Genomic DNA, 14,542 nt, shown 5'->3' on the forward strand with positions numbered 1-14,542 from the left:
GGTTTATTCGCTATCGCTAACGTTATGTTGAATGAATGGGGCTGTGTGGTAGGCTATTGTAGTAAGCTAATATAATGCTATATTGTGTTTTCGCTGTAAAACACTTAAAATCTGAAATATTGGCTGGATTCACAAGATGTTTGTCTTTCATTTGCTGTACACTGTGTATTTTTCATAAATGTTTTATGATGAGTATTTAGGTAATTCACGTTGGTCTCTGTAGTTATTCTAGTTGCTTTGGTGAGAGTTGTGATGGTGGCTGCAATGTAAAACTATGATTTATACCTGAAATATGCACATTTTTCTAACAAAACATATGCTATACAATAAATATGTTATCAGACTGTCATCTGATGAAGTTGTTTCTTGGTTAGTGACTATTTATAACTTTATTTGGTCGAATTTGTGATAGCTACCTATATGCAGTAAAAAAATGGTGGGAAAAAAAAGTTGGGTCTTTTGCTATCGTGGTTAGCTAATAGAAATACATATTGTGTCTTCCCTGTAAAACATTTTAAAAATCAGAAATGATGGCTGGATTCACAAGATGTGTATCTTTCATCTGGTGTCTTGGACTTGTGGCGCTATAATAGGCTATGCTAGTCAGCTTTTTTACTGATGAGGGTGCTCCCGGATCCGGGATGAGTACCAAGTAAAAGTTAATTAGGTCAGGTGGCAATGATCGAAGGATCTCATCCACATAAAAGGAGGAAAACGCCATCGCCTGATCTCTCTGCTTTCTCTTCCTTAACCTCTTTGGGCTGCAGGGGCAGTATTGAGTAGCCTGGATAAAAGGTGCCCATTTCAAACGGCCTCGTACTCAATTCTTGCTCGTACAATATGCATATTATTATTACTATTGGATAGAAAACACTCTCTAGTTTCTAAAACCGTTTGAATTATATCTGTGAGTAAAACAGAACTCATTTTGCAGCAAACTTCCTGACAGGAAGTGGAAAATCTGAAATCGATGCTCTGTTCTAGGGCCTGCCTATAAATGTGCTTGATATTTATTAGTATACATGCACTTCATACGCCTTCCACTAGATGTCAACAGGCAGTGAGAGAAGAAATGGAGTGTATAACATGATCTGAGGTCGAATAAAAGCTCTTGGCATGACGTGACCCCAATTTCCTGTTTTCTGGAACGCGCGAGAAGTGACCTGGTATTGCCTTCTGTAAAGCTGTCGTTATAGACGACTAATATCTCCGGCTTTGATTTTATTTGATACATGTGACAATATCATCGTAAAGTATGTTTTTTCAATATAGTTTTATTAGATTATTGAAATTTTTTCGGGACGTTAGGCGTGTTGCTTTGTCTGCGTATGTTCAGGAAGGAGAGCTTCGCGCCACTTTGCTAGCTTTCCGTGCTAATTGACTGGAGAAAAGGACATTCTAAATCCAAACAACGCTTGTTCTGGACAAAGGACCCCTTGTACAACATTCTGATGGAAGATCATCAAAAGTAGGACCCATTTTATGATGCTATTTCATATATCTGTCGAACATGTTGTACTAGTAGTTTGCGCCCAGATTTTGGGCACTCTCTCGCTATAACTAAGCTGGATGTCGTAATGAAGTTATTTTTAGAATTCTAACACGGCGATTGCATTAAGAACTAGTGTATCTATCATTTCCTATACAACATGTATTTTTTAGTAATGTTTATGAATAGTTATTTGGTCAGAATATGTGAGTGTCAGAAAAATATCCGGACGTTGTGGGAAAAAGATGCTACGTTAGCACAATGTATAACCACTGATTTCAGCTCTAAATATGCACATTTTTGAACAAAACATAAGTGTATGTATAACCTGATGTTATAGGACTGTCATCTGATGAAGCTTATCAAGGTTAGTCAAAAATTATATATCTTTTGCTGGTTTGTTACGATCGCTAACTTTTGCTGCTGGGGAATGGCTTGTGTTTCTGGCTATTGTGGTAAGCTAATATAATGCTATATTGTGTTTTCGCTGTAAAACACTTAAGAAATCGGAAATATTGGCTGGAATCACAAGATGCCTGTCTTTTATTTGCTGTACACCATGTATTTTTCAGAAATGTTTTATGATGAGTATTTAGGTATTTGACGTTGGTGTCTGTAATTACTCTGGCTGCTTCGGTGCTATTTCTGACGGTAGCTGTGATGGTAGCTGCAATGTAAAACTGATTTATAGCTCAAATATGCACATTTTTCGAACAAAACATAGATTTATTGAATAACATGTTATAAGACTGTCATCTGATGAAGTTGTTTCTTGGTTAGTTTGGTTGGTTCTTGGTTAGTTAGGTTGGTTTTGTGCATGCTACCTGTGCTGTGAAAAAGGTCTGTCCTTTTTTGTATTTGGTGGTGAGCTAACATAAATATACGTGGTGTTTTGGCTGTGAAACATTTTAAAAATCGGACATGTTGGCTGGATTCACAAGATGTTTATCTTTCATATGCTGTATTGGACTTGTTAATGTGTGAAAGTTAAATATTTCTAAAAAATATATTTTGAATTTCGCACCCTGCACTTGAAGTGGCTGTTGTCATATTGTGCCCGGCTTCGGGCTTGCAGCCCAAAGAAGTTAACTCCGTCTGCTCCAGAAGTTCTGTGCGTCCTTGAATCCACGTAAGTCCACCAACTCTGTTACCTTTCATCTGAACTATCTGTTGCGATCGGGAGAGTGGGCCATCAGTTATTGTTTATCCTTTAACGAGTCACCAACCCGGATCCGGGATCACCCCCCACTCCCCCCCCACTGAGTAGCATAGCTAGCATAGCGTCACAAGTAAATTGTAGCATCTAAATATCATTAAATCACAAGTCCAAGACACCAGATGAAAGATACAGATCTTGTGAATAAAGCCACCATTTCAGATTTTTAAAATGTTTTACAGGGAAGACACAATATGTAAATCTATTAGCTAACCACGTTAGCAAAAGACACAATTTTTTTACTCCAACAGTTTTTTCCTGCGTCAGTAGCTATCACTAATTCGACTAAATAAAAATATATATAGCCACTAACCAAGAAACAACTTCATAAGATGACAGTCTGATAACATATTTATGGTATAGCATAGTTTTTTTTTGAAAAATGTGCATTTTTCAGGTATAAATCACAGTTCTACATTGCAGCTGCAATCTGAAATAGTGCCGACGCAGCCAGAACAATTACAGAGACCAACGTCATATAACTAATTACTTATCTTAAAACATTTCAGAAAAATACACAGCGTACAGATATTGAAAGCCCAACATCTGGTGAATCCAAACAATATTTCAGATTTATTAAATGTTTTATAGCGAAAACAAAATGTAGCGCTAAATTAGCATAGCCACGCCAGCCAGAACCAGCTGGGCGCCCACGACCAGTTCACATGCACGACAGATATATGAAATAACATCGTAAATTGGGTCTTACTATTGCTGATCTTTCATCAGAATGTTGATCAAGGTGTCCTTAGTCCTGATGAGTCGTTCAATCCATTCATAATGGCAACTTTCCCTCTTCATTTAGCATAGGTACTGGTCGACTGGCACGGATCTGTCCAAAGTAAAAAAAGTCACAGAACGGAACACGGCAAAACTCCCGAAAAAATTCAAATAATCTGATTAAACTATATTGAAAAAACATACATTACGATGATATGGTCACATGTATCAAACAAACTTCGAGACGGAGATAGTTTTCATCCGTAACGGCAGCAAAACAGTAGACAATCGCACCTCCAAATCGCGCGATTCAGAGAACCGGAAGTTGTCGGTCACGCCAAAGAAATAGGTCTTATTTCACGTCAGTACAAGATAAACAAAAAATTTCTCCTCTGACGTCCTCTTGACACCCAGAGGAAGATGAATGAAGTGTGTTTCGGGTCATAGGTGGCGTGACCATATATAGGCAGAGCGTTGAAGCGAGCATACACATCTTGCATTCTTCTTCTTGGTCAGGGAAAGTGCTGTCAAATGACTTCTGTTTCACTCAGAGACAAAATTGAAACGGTTTTAGAAACTAGAGATTGTTTTCTATCCAATGGTATTAATTATATGCATATAGTAAGAGCAATAATTGAATAAGAGGCAGTTTAATCTGTAGAGCAAATTATGCTAATGCGAAAACAGCACCCCCTGTATTCTCAAGAAGTTAAACTTAGTTACTTATGGCTGCGATCCCCGTACAGGGATCAACATCCGGGGAAATTTCAGAGTGACTAACTAAAAATACAACGTCGTAACATTAAACATTCTTGAAAATGTAAGTGTCTTACATCCTTCAAAAGATTAGAATCTTGGTAACCAAACTACGTTTTCCGATTTAAAATAGCTATTACAGAGAACAAATGCCATTCTTTTGTTTGAGAAGAGCGATCAACAACAACAAACATTTTCCGCCATGACAGTTTTGACACATTCACATCTGAAGGTAAAATTATGACTTACATTCTGATATCTTGCTCTTATTTCTCTTCCTGAGGGTCCCAGTGATCAAATGAAGTGTCGTTTTCTTTGATAAAGTCAATTTTTATAGCCTAAAACAAAACATTTTGTAAACCGTTTGTGTCGTGATTTCCATCTCTATCAACTTTTTACGGAGCATTCGACGTAATTACACACACTAAACAATCGTTTATCTAGTCATGGTTGGTTCCATTGCAATCCTCTGGATGTTTGTAACACAGCCAAACTTTATTGTTTTTTTTGCGGGGAGTATTGACCGAAGTGAACTGATTTGAAGACAACGAGCAATGACTTCATTGCGCACCAATAATATTAGCGAAGCTTCGTTGATTGACTGTATTTCTGCCCAGTGACCACTGATCTTCTTGAAATCTAGCTGGGTAGATAGCCAATGAGCTGAGGTAAACGCCAGTATGTGATGGTTATGGGTTGGACCACCATCCCTTGTTAGTAAACACACGCGTAACAAAAACATTCTCGCCATTTACCAACAGACTAGTTGCAGTCACGCTTGTTACGCACAGCAGTGTTTTGGAAAGTAGTATTTTCGAAAGTGTTTTTTCAACGATTTCATTCATCATGGTGAATAAATCAGGGAAAGCGAAGTCCCAAGTCTAAGTATACAGATTTGCACCAGATTATAGAAGAGATTGATCGGGAAAGTGAGACAGATTTTTTGTTTGAGGAATCTTTGAGTGAACACAGTTATGATCCAAACATTGAGGAGCTGTTTCTGCAAGGACAGGACGTACTTCTGGACTGGTAAGTGCTAATGCCGTTTTATGAAATATAAATATATATATATTTATTTTTTTGCAAAAATGTTTTTTTTTTTTTTTTTGCATTTTGCAATGAAATGTGTGATGAAATGTGTAAAGTACACATTGGCTATAGTGTGTATGTATGTGTACGACCCATAACCTGTGTGTGTGTGTGTGTGTGTGTGTGTGTGTGTGTGTGTGTGTGTGTGTATATGTATGTGTATGTCAGATATATATATATTTTCCATTTTTTATTCAAATGGAATGGAGTAGAACAGCAAACACACACATATGTGTTCATATGCCACAGTTCATTACTGCAGGCATGACTGTGCCTCAGGGCCAAAAGGGCAAAGCATGGAGGCGTCGTTGTGTTCTGTGTCGCATGAAGTCCCACATCACCTGCACCACTTGTTCAGTTTGCCTCTGTTTTACATCAGAAAGAGACTGCTATGGGACATGGCACAGGCAGCAAAATATTGTGTAGAGGACTTCCAAAGTGTCTACCCCTGTTTTTCTTATTTTTTTTTTATTTTTTTTTTATAAAGAATGTTGTGTGTTAGAATTGCTTTTTGATATGTTGTATATAGTTATAGGTCATTTCACCAATTCGGCCACTTGGGTACATTTGGGCAACTTGTGTGGGACACCTGGGTGACTTCATGCTAAATGTCATGTAGCTCGCCCATTCCTGAAGTTATCAGTCTGAAACTTTGCACACCTACAGTTGCCCTCTCTCCAGCATCCTATCTGACTGTATGGCTATTCTAGTACATGTGAAAGATGATGCTACAACAATAAAAAAACAGAAAACGTATGCTCTTTCTTTCTCTTTTCTTCCACCAGATCTACTGTGTTATATTCTCCTACATTCAATTAACATTTCCACAAACTTCAGAATGTTTCCATTCAAATGATACCGAGAATATGCATGTCCTTGCCTCTGGGGTTGAGCTACAGGCAGTTAGAATAGGGTATGTCTTCAGGCGGAAATTGAGAACAAGGGATGCAGCCATAACAAGTTAAGACATTTTTTCAGAATGAAAATGTAGCTCATCATGAAGCCAAATTCTATTGCATGTGTAACGATTGTCGTCGGGAGAAGGAGAGGAGGACCAAAGTGCAGCGTGGTACGAATCCATAAAACTTTTAATCAAGATGAATACACGAACAAAAACAACAAAACGACCAACGAACAGTTCTGACAGGTGCAACAAACACTAACCAGAAAATAATCACCCACAACTCAAAGTGGGAAAACAGGCTACCTAAATATGGTTCTCAATCAGAGACAACGATAGACAGCTGCCTCTGATTGAGAACCGCACACGGCCAAACACAAAGAAATAGACAACATAGAACACCAGACATAGAATGCCCACCCAAACTCACGCCCTGACCAACCAAAATAGAAACATAAAAAGGATCTCTACGGTCAGGGCGTGACGGCATGAAGATAAACGTGGTCTCCAGCTTGACAAACTAATCATAACAGAACCTTTGCATTTCTCCTTTTAAGTGGGAAAAACAATACCTGCATGAAAAAGTACTTCTGAATTACTAATTAGCTAGCATTTTAAAAACAGAGTCTACATAGCTACAACAGAGGCTACATGCAAGACCGTTTTGGTTAGCAATCTTTTTGATGTGGTTAAACGTTACATAAATATCTAAACAGCGCCATGAAATTATTCATAAAACATAAAGGAAAGTTACACTTACAGATGGTGCCATTATAAGGGCTATGAAAGACAGGATGTTGAAGGATGGAAGATGATTAACAGTAGCTAGCTAACAACAACCAACTACTTATTTTTTCTTCTTTTGCGGTCGCAAAAAGCCAGTGTAGTCTGGCTGTAATGATGTGACTACTTATTTACTACCAACATCAAATAGTAAAAACTCTACTGCACAAGCTTTTCAATAGTAATCAGGTAAAGCTGTAGTGTTTTGACTACTTATTTAATATCAATATCAAATAGTACAAATCCCTGCCTGGTTACTGCTGGAAACACTACTTGTGTATCTTGAGTAGTGCATCAACTACACATTCACTACACAATCCCTACACGTCTCTACATAGTCACTACTGCAAGAATAGGTTTTATGTAGTAATTCAGTAGTACTTTCTCATGAGGGTATGAAAGGGAAAACACATTCTATGTTTAACATTTGTATAACAATCTCTGCCCTTTCTGTGACATTTAATGTGGCCAATTAATTATAGTCAGCTCTTATAATGAGATGTGAAATACCATCAGTATCAGTAAAAGGTTTACCTTGAATGAACTGCTGGATATGCTGTAGGTTTGTTTTCAGCTATGGGTTCTGTACACAATAGTTACCCTTGTGTTCAGGAGGGTGCAGCATGCTGAATGTTGCAGATAGAAATGTTATTAATAGAGACATGATTCCTTACTCTACATGTCAGAGAAACATGTCTGTTCTACACAACAGTGTATATTTATATCTGAACGGTTCACAACAATGTGCAACAATGTGTCAGTTCAAAGCTTGGACCTATGTGGGTTCAATTCCCGGTCAGGATACTCCCCAAAACACTTGTATGGGTGACAGAAATAGCATATGCATATGCATATGCTGGTGGTATTGTAGAAAGGAGTCAAAGGACTGATTAATTCACTGATGTTACAAGACTCTCTGGAAATGGAGTAGAATGCTTCTTTTAAGTGGGAACAAGAGGACCAAGTTAGGATTGGCCAAGTAAGTCACCCTCTGGCTTCACTTTTTTCCAATTAAATTCTCTTAAACCCACAATCACAACCAGTCCAATGCCAGGATATTGTAATTGTCTTTAACACAAAGCAACAGTACCTCTCTCAGCAGAATAAACCATCTAGAGAAAGGGTAGCATCACAACAGGGAAGTAGATGAAACATACTCTGAGCACACACATTTCCAAACGCTGTCTTCCATTTCAGGATGCTGAAAGAGTTCAGACTGCGCTGCGATGTGCCAAAAGAGTCAACAATACAGAGACGAGAGGATTGAGGACTCACAACTCTATCATCAGTGCAGTTTTTAATCTTCCCTGCATTCTCTTTTGTCTTCCCCTGTTGTGAGCTTGGCTTTCCATCGCTATTGGATTGTTCCATATGCAAACTTAATTGAATCACTAAACAAAAGAGCTGTAGTTCTTAGAGCTTTTGTGTGACTGAATTACATTTTATTGCAGGGTAATACTTTTATCCCCTTTGTTTTGAAGTAGGGTAGGATCTGCTGTTGTTGCTTTCACTCAAACTAAAAGCAGCTTTATAATTAAACACTCATAATATTTGGCACAGCTTCTTTCGTTTGACAAAAAAGTCATAAATACTGTCTCTGGTGACACTTCAAGAAGAGTGCAGCTTTTGAAAATGATGTGCACTGAGTAGTTGGAATTGTTTCAGTGACTGATGAAAATAAGTCTGGGAGACATATTTGGTATGTTCTTAGTCATTAATATGGAAAAACCAACCTTTGGCCCTTAGGTATGGTGAGTTTAGGATGAAAGGACAGTTAGGTTGACCTACGTTTGACCTACTGCTCTTACTGCCATGGCAAAAAGATCTGCCATAACATGCCTTGTCATTTTATGGCACACATTGTCCATGCTACATGCCATAAGTCTTAAATTATGCATTCAATGGAATGTATACTATTATCCTAAGTTGACAAACTGTGTAGCAACAGTGCAGCAAACCGTGATGATCATAATCTATGGCCTGACATTTAAGAAAACTTAAGGTAGCTTGTCAAAATCTTTAAATCTTCTGAACTTTGAAAATAAACAGGGGGAATTCTTAGAGTATATCTATCCCCCCCAAAAATCACTTGGTTTTTCACAAATTGGAGTTTTGGAATATTTTTCTGAGGGGAAGTGCCAGAGATATTTGAGGAAACTTGTTTGCTTAACTTTCAAAAAAGGATCAGTTCGACAATAATTCAAAGATAGAACATCCTGCTTAGTTTCTCCTCTCTACACCTTACGGACACATTCCTCTCACAAGGGGAGGATGGTTTAGCCTGTAAAATGTGGCTGCTGATACGGTGATGTTACATTAATTACATGAATACACTTTAACAATACTGGTAATGTTGGTTGAAAAGGTTGGACATAGAGTTGGCTTATTTGCAATACCATAATGACAACAGTACCAACCTCTTGAATGATAGGGCAAAATGTAGATTTCCGCCTAAATAGTCAACTTAACCCAAATGTAATTTTTTTTCATGAGATGGCCAAAAACAATAAATGATGAGGTTGCATAGTTATATAAAAGGTCTGGAACTCACCTTTCTGGTAAAACATTTGTATAAATTGCTGCGGTGTACTCACTTTCGACAACACAAGTTCAGATACGTAGTACAAATATCATGAAAAATCAGAGAATTTTCTCCTAAATGTTTTTTTTTATTTTACCAGGCAAGTCAGTTAAGAACAAATTCTTATTTTCAATGATGGCCTAGGAACAGTGGGTTAACTGCCTTGTTCAGGGGAAGAACGACAGATTTTTACCTTGTCAACTCAGGGATTTGATCTTGCAACCTTTCGGTTACTAGTCCAACACTCCAACCACTAGGCTACCTGCCGCCACTGAGTGCCTTGCAGACACCATTCAAACTTGTGTAGACACGTTACAACTTCAGCAAAGTGATTTTTACCATCTGTGATCAAGAGAAAGTGGTATTGTTTCAATTCTATTAAAAGAAAAATCTTCATGTTGAGAGCCTTAAATCCGGCTGAGAAATCAAGGTGAGATGAAACCACAATGACTGGATACGTTAGACCACAGGTGTCAAACTCATTCAACGGAGGTCCAAGGTTTTCGCTCCTACCATGTCAATGATTGATGAATTAAGGTCACTGCACTAATTAGTAAGGAACTCCCCACATTTGGTTGTCTTGGAATTAATTGAAATGATAAACCCAAAACTTGAAGACACTCCATGGAATGAGTTTGACACCCCTGCACTAGACTATCACTGTTTATATGCCATCTCGCAGGCTGAGCTCACTCATTCGAAGGAGGAGAAAGTCAATTATTTGTCTGGATAGGCCAGAACATGTCACTCCCTATTCAAATGTGGGGTGTGAAACCTAAAACCTCAAGTCAGCTCCACAGAGAGTGAAGCGGAGAGTAGACAGACGGGGCTTTCTGGCATTATAAGGCACGGGACCCTATGTTCACAGAGCACTTTGTACACCAAAATGTCAGTCAGAACCGGTCCAGAACCGCTCAAAGTCCCCCATATAACTTAACTTTTAAGAGTCTAAACATAATGTTACCAATGTATAGGAAAACATTCTGCAGTGAAGTTGGATTATTGGATACTAAAAGTTCTAAAAAGGAAGAAACATACATATAGGCAGACAGTCAATTGAACATCATAGGCCATATCTACACTTGACACTAACAGACTTTGGCTATCAGAATACGAAGGTCGCAATGAAAAGACAGCTTGCATTGTGGTCTGATTGTGTTCAGATTTGGCGGACCACCTCAGGAGAAGGTCATGGATGCAATGTGTGCGGATTTCGCCTCAGCCTTGATGCAATCAAGCTATTGAAAGTGTGATGTGGTGAGGTTGGACCCAGGTGTAGATAAGAGACCAGAAGAGGAATCAGTGGTTAAGCATAAACATAATACTTTACTAAGAAACGGTAGCCGCAGGATCACAGTACACATGAAAAAACAACAAACACTACAAAAACTCACTCAGGAAACGACCACACACGGTAAACAATTCAAGCTTCTGCAAAGCACAACAGAAAACACATCTTTCAACAGGGAAATTATAATGAGTAATAGAACACACCTGTCATAATTGTCTCTAGGATGAGCTCTACCGCCCTCTGGTGACAGGTGGAACAATGACAGAAAGCGCATACAGTGGGCGATGTCATCATCAAACATGTTTGCTGGCCTCAAATGCTTGCCAGCTAGCTAATATTTAGAAAAACTACTTTTGTTTGGCTAGAGTTATGCTAACCCATTGGTTATCTCTTTAGCTTTGCTTGCTAGCTACAGAGGCTAGCTGGCTAGTTAGCTACTGCCATCAAGTTGTTGTTGTGTTATTAACACTTCAAGTTTTTATAACGATGACGCAGGGGTCAGGGTCGCTGAGGCACGGGAAGCGGTAGTATCTTCCCTGCTGGAGCATTCCGGGGAGACCTGGTTTGGGCACATACTGAACAGGAGTTGACATAACAAGTGACATACATCCTGCGCCAAGGTGGGCCACCAGTACTTCTCAGCGATGGAGTGGATGGTGCAAGAAATACCTGGATGTCCAGCAATGACAGCTGTGTGTGCCCAGGTCAGCAGCCAGGGAGGACAGTTTAGGGGTGTGGGCTCCCTCTCCAGAGCCTGGCAGATCTCCACATCTACGTCACAGTCCACAGGAGGTATGACTCGGGAGGATGGGATTATAGGCTCACTCAGGACAGGGCCCTCTCCCGAATCGTAGAGGCGGGACAAGGCATTGGCCTTGGTGTTCTTTGAGCCTGGGCGATACGTTTGCGTGAAGTTAAAATTTGTGAAGAAAAGAGCCCACCTTGCTTGGCGTGGATTCAGCCTCCTCACTGTCCGCATGTGGTCAGTGAGGATGACCAATGGTTCCTTGGCGCCCTCCAGCCATTGTCTCCAAGCCTCTAATGCCAACTTTACCGCCAATGGGTCCCGAACGCCGACGTCGTAGTTTCTCTCTGCAGGGCACGGTTTCTTATAATAAAACACACATGGGTACAACTTCAGTGGGTTCCCCTATCGTTGAGATAAAACTGCCACCACGCCTACCTCGGAAGCGTCCACCTCCACCACAAAGGATATCGTGGGATCTGGATGTTTCAGCGCTGGGGCGCAGGTGAAATGTCCCTTGAGAAGACCTACGGCCTCGTTGGCTGCTGGACCCCACACCAACCTAAGGGGCCCTCCCTTACGGAGAGAGGTGAGAGGACCGGCTACAGAGCTGAAATTCCAGTTGAAACGACAGTAGATGTTGGCAGACCCCAAAAACTGTTGTAACCCTGTAATGGTGGTTGGGACTGGCCATGACCTGACTGCATCTACTTTCTTGTCATTCATCGTCACTCATTACGGGCTGATTTTGACCCGAGAAGTAGACCGCCCTCTGATGACATTGACACTTCTCAGCCTTGACGAACAGGTGATGGGCAAGGAGGCGTTCAAATCAAATCAAAGTATATTTGTCAGGTGCGCCGAATACAACAGGCGTAGACCTTACAGTTAAATGCTTATTTACAGGCTCAAACCAATAGTGCAAAAAGGGTATTAGGTGAACAATAGGTAAGTAAAGAAATAAAAACAACAGTAAAAAGACAGTGAAAAACAGTAGCGAGGCAATATACAGTAGCGAGGCTATAAAAGTAGCAAGGCTACATACATACACTGGTTAGTCAGGCTGATTGAGGTAGTATGTACATGTAGATATGGTTAAAGTGACTATGCATATATGATGAACAGAGAGTAGCAGCAGCGTAAAGAGGAGTTGGCGGATGGTGGATGGCGAGACACAATGCAGATAGCCCGGTTAGCCAATGTGCGGGAGCACTGGTTGGTCGGGCCAATTGAGGTAGTATGTACATGAATGTATAGTTAAAGTGACTGTGCATATATGATAAACAGAGAGTAGCAACAGTGTAAAATAAGGGTTGGGGGGCACACAATGCAAATAGTCTGGGTAGCCATTTGATTACCTGTTCAGGAATCTTATGGCTTGGGGGTAAAAACTATTGAGAAGCCTTTTAGTCTGAGACTTGGCACTCCGGTACCACTTGCCATGTGGTAGTAGAGAGAACAGTCTATGACTGGGGTGGCTGGGGTCTTTGACAATTTTTAGGGCCTTTCTCTGACACCGTCTGGTGTAGAGGTCCTGGATGGCAGGCAGCCAGTCAGGATGCTCTCGATGTTGCAACTGTAGAAACCTTTGAGGATCTCAGGACCCATGACAAATCTTTTTTGTCTCCTAAGGGGGAATAGGCTTTGTTGTGCCCTCTTCACGACTGTCTTGGTGTGTTTGGACCATTCTAGTTTGTTGGTGATGTGGACACCATGGAACTTGAAGCTCTCAACCTGCTCCACTACAGCCCCGTCAATGAGAATGGGGGCGTACTCGGTTCTCCTTTTCCTGTAGTCCACAATCATCTCCTTAGTCTTGGTTACATTGAGGGATAGGTTGTTATTCGGGCACCACCCGGCCAGGTCTCTGAACTCCTCCCTATAGGCTGTCTCGTCGTTGTCAGTGACCAGGCCTACCACTGTTGTGTCCTCTGCAAACTTAATGATGGTGTTGGAGTCGTGCCTGGCCATGCAGTCGTGGGTGAACAGGGAGTATAGGAGGGGACTGAGCATGCACCCCTGGGGAGCTCCGGTGTTGAGGATCAGCGTGGCAGATGTGTTGCTACCTACTCTCACCATCTGGGGGCGGCCCGTCAGGAAGGCCAGGATCCAGTTGCAGAGGGCAGTATTTAGTCCCAGGATACATAGCTTATTGATGAGCTTTGAGGGTACTATGGTGTTGAACGCTGAGCTGTAGTCAATGAATAGCATTCTCACATAAGTGTTCCTTTTGTCCAGGTGGGAAAGGGCATTCTGGAGTGCAATAGAGATTGCATCATCTGTGGATCTCTTTGGACGGATGCACTTATTGATAAAGCCAGTGACTTATGTGGTGTACTCCTAAATGCCATCGGAAGAATCCCGGAACATGTTCCAGTCTGTGATAGCAAAACAGTCCTGTAGTTTAGAATCTGCTTCATCTGACCACTTTTTTACAGATCGAGTCACTGGTGCTTCCTGCTTTAATTTTTGCTTGTAAGCAGGAGGATAGAGTTGTGGTCGGATTTACCAAATGGAGGGCGAGGGAGAGCTTTGTAAGCATCTCTGTGTGTGGAGAACAGTTGATCTAGAATTTTTTCTCTCTAGTTGCACATTTAACATGTTGATAGAAATTTGGTAGAACTGATTTAAGTTTCCCTGCATTAAAGTCTCCGGCCACTAGGAGTGCCATCTCTGGGTGAATGGTTTCCTGTTTGCTTATTTCCTTATACAGCTGACTGAGTGTGGTCTTAGTGCCAGCATCTGTCTGTGGTGGTAAATAAACAGCCACGAAAGTATAGCTGAAAACTCTTTAGGCAAGTAGTGTGGCCTGCAGTTTATTACAATATACTCTATTTCAGAAGAGCAAAATCTTCTTCAGATTTCGTGCACCAGCTGTTGTTTACAAATATGCACAGATCGCCCCCCCTCGTCTTACCGGAGTGTGCTGTTCTATCTTGCCGGTGCAGCGTATATTCCGCTAGCTGAATAT

This window comes from Salvelinus namaycush, chromosome 21 (assembly GCF_016432855.1).
Source record: "Salvelinus namaycush isolate Seneca chromosome 21, SaNama_1.0, whole genome shotgun sequence".
Lineage (NCBI taxonomy): Eukaryota > Metazoa > Chordata > Actinopteri > Salmoniformes > Salmonidae > Salvelinus > Salvelinus namaycush.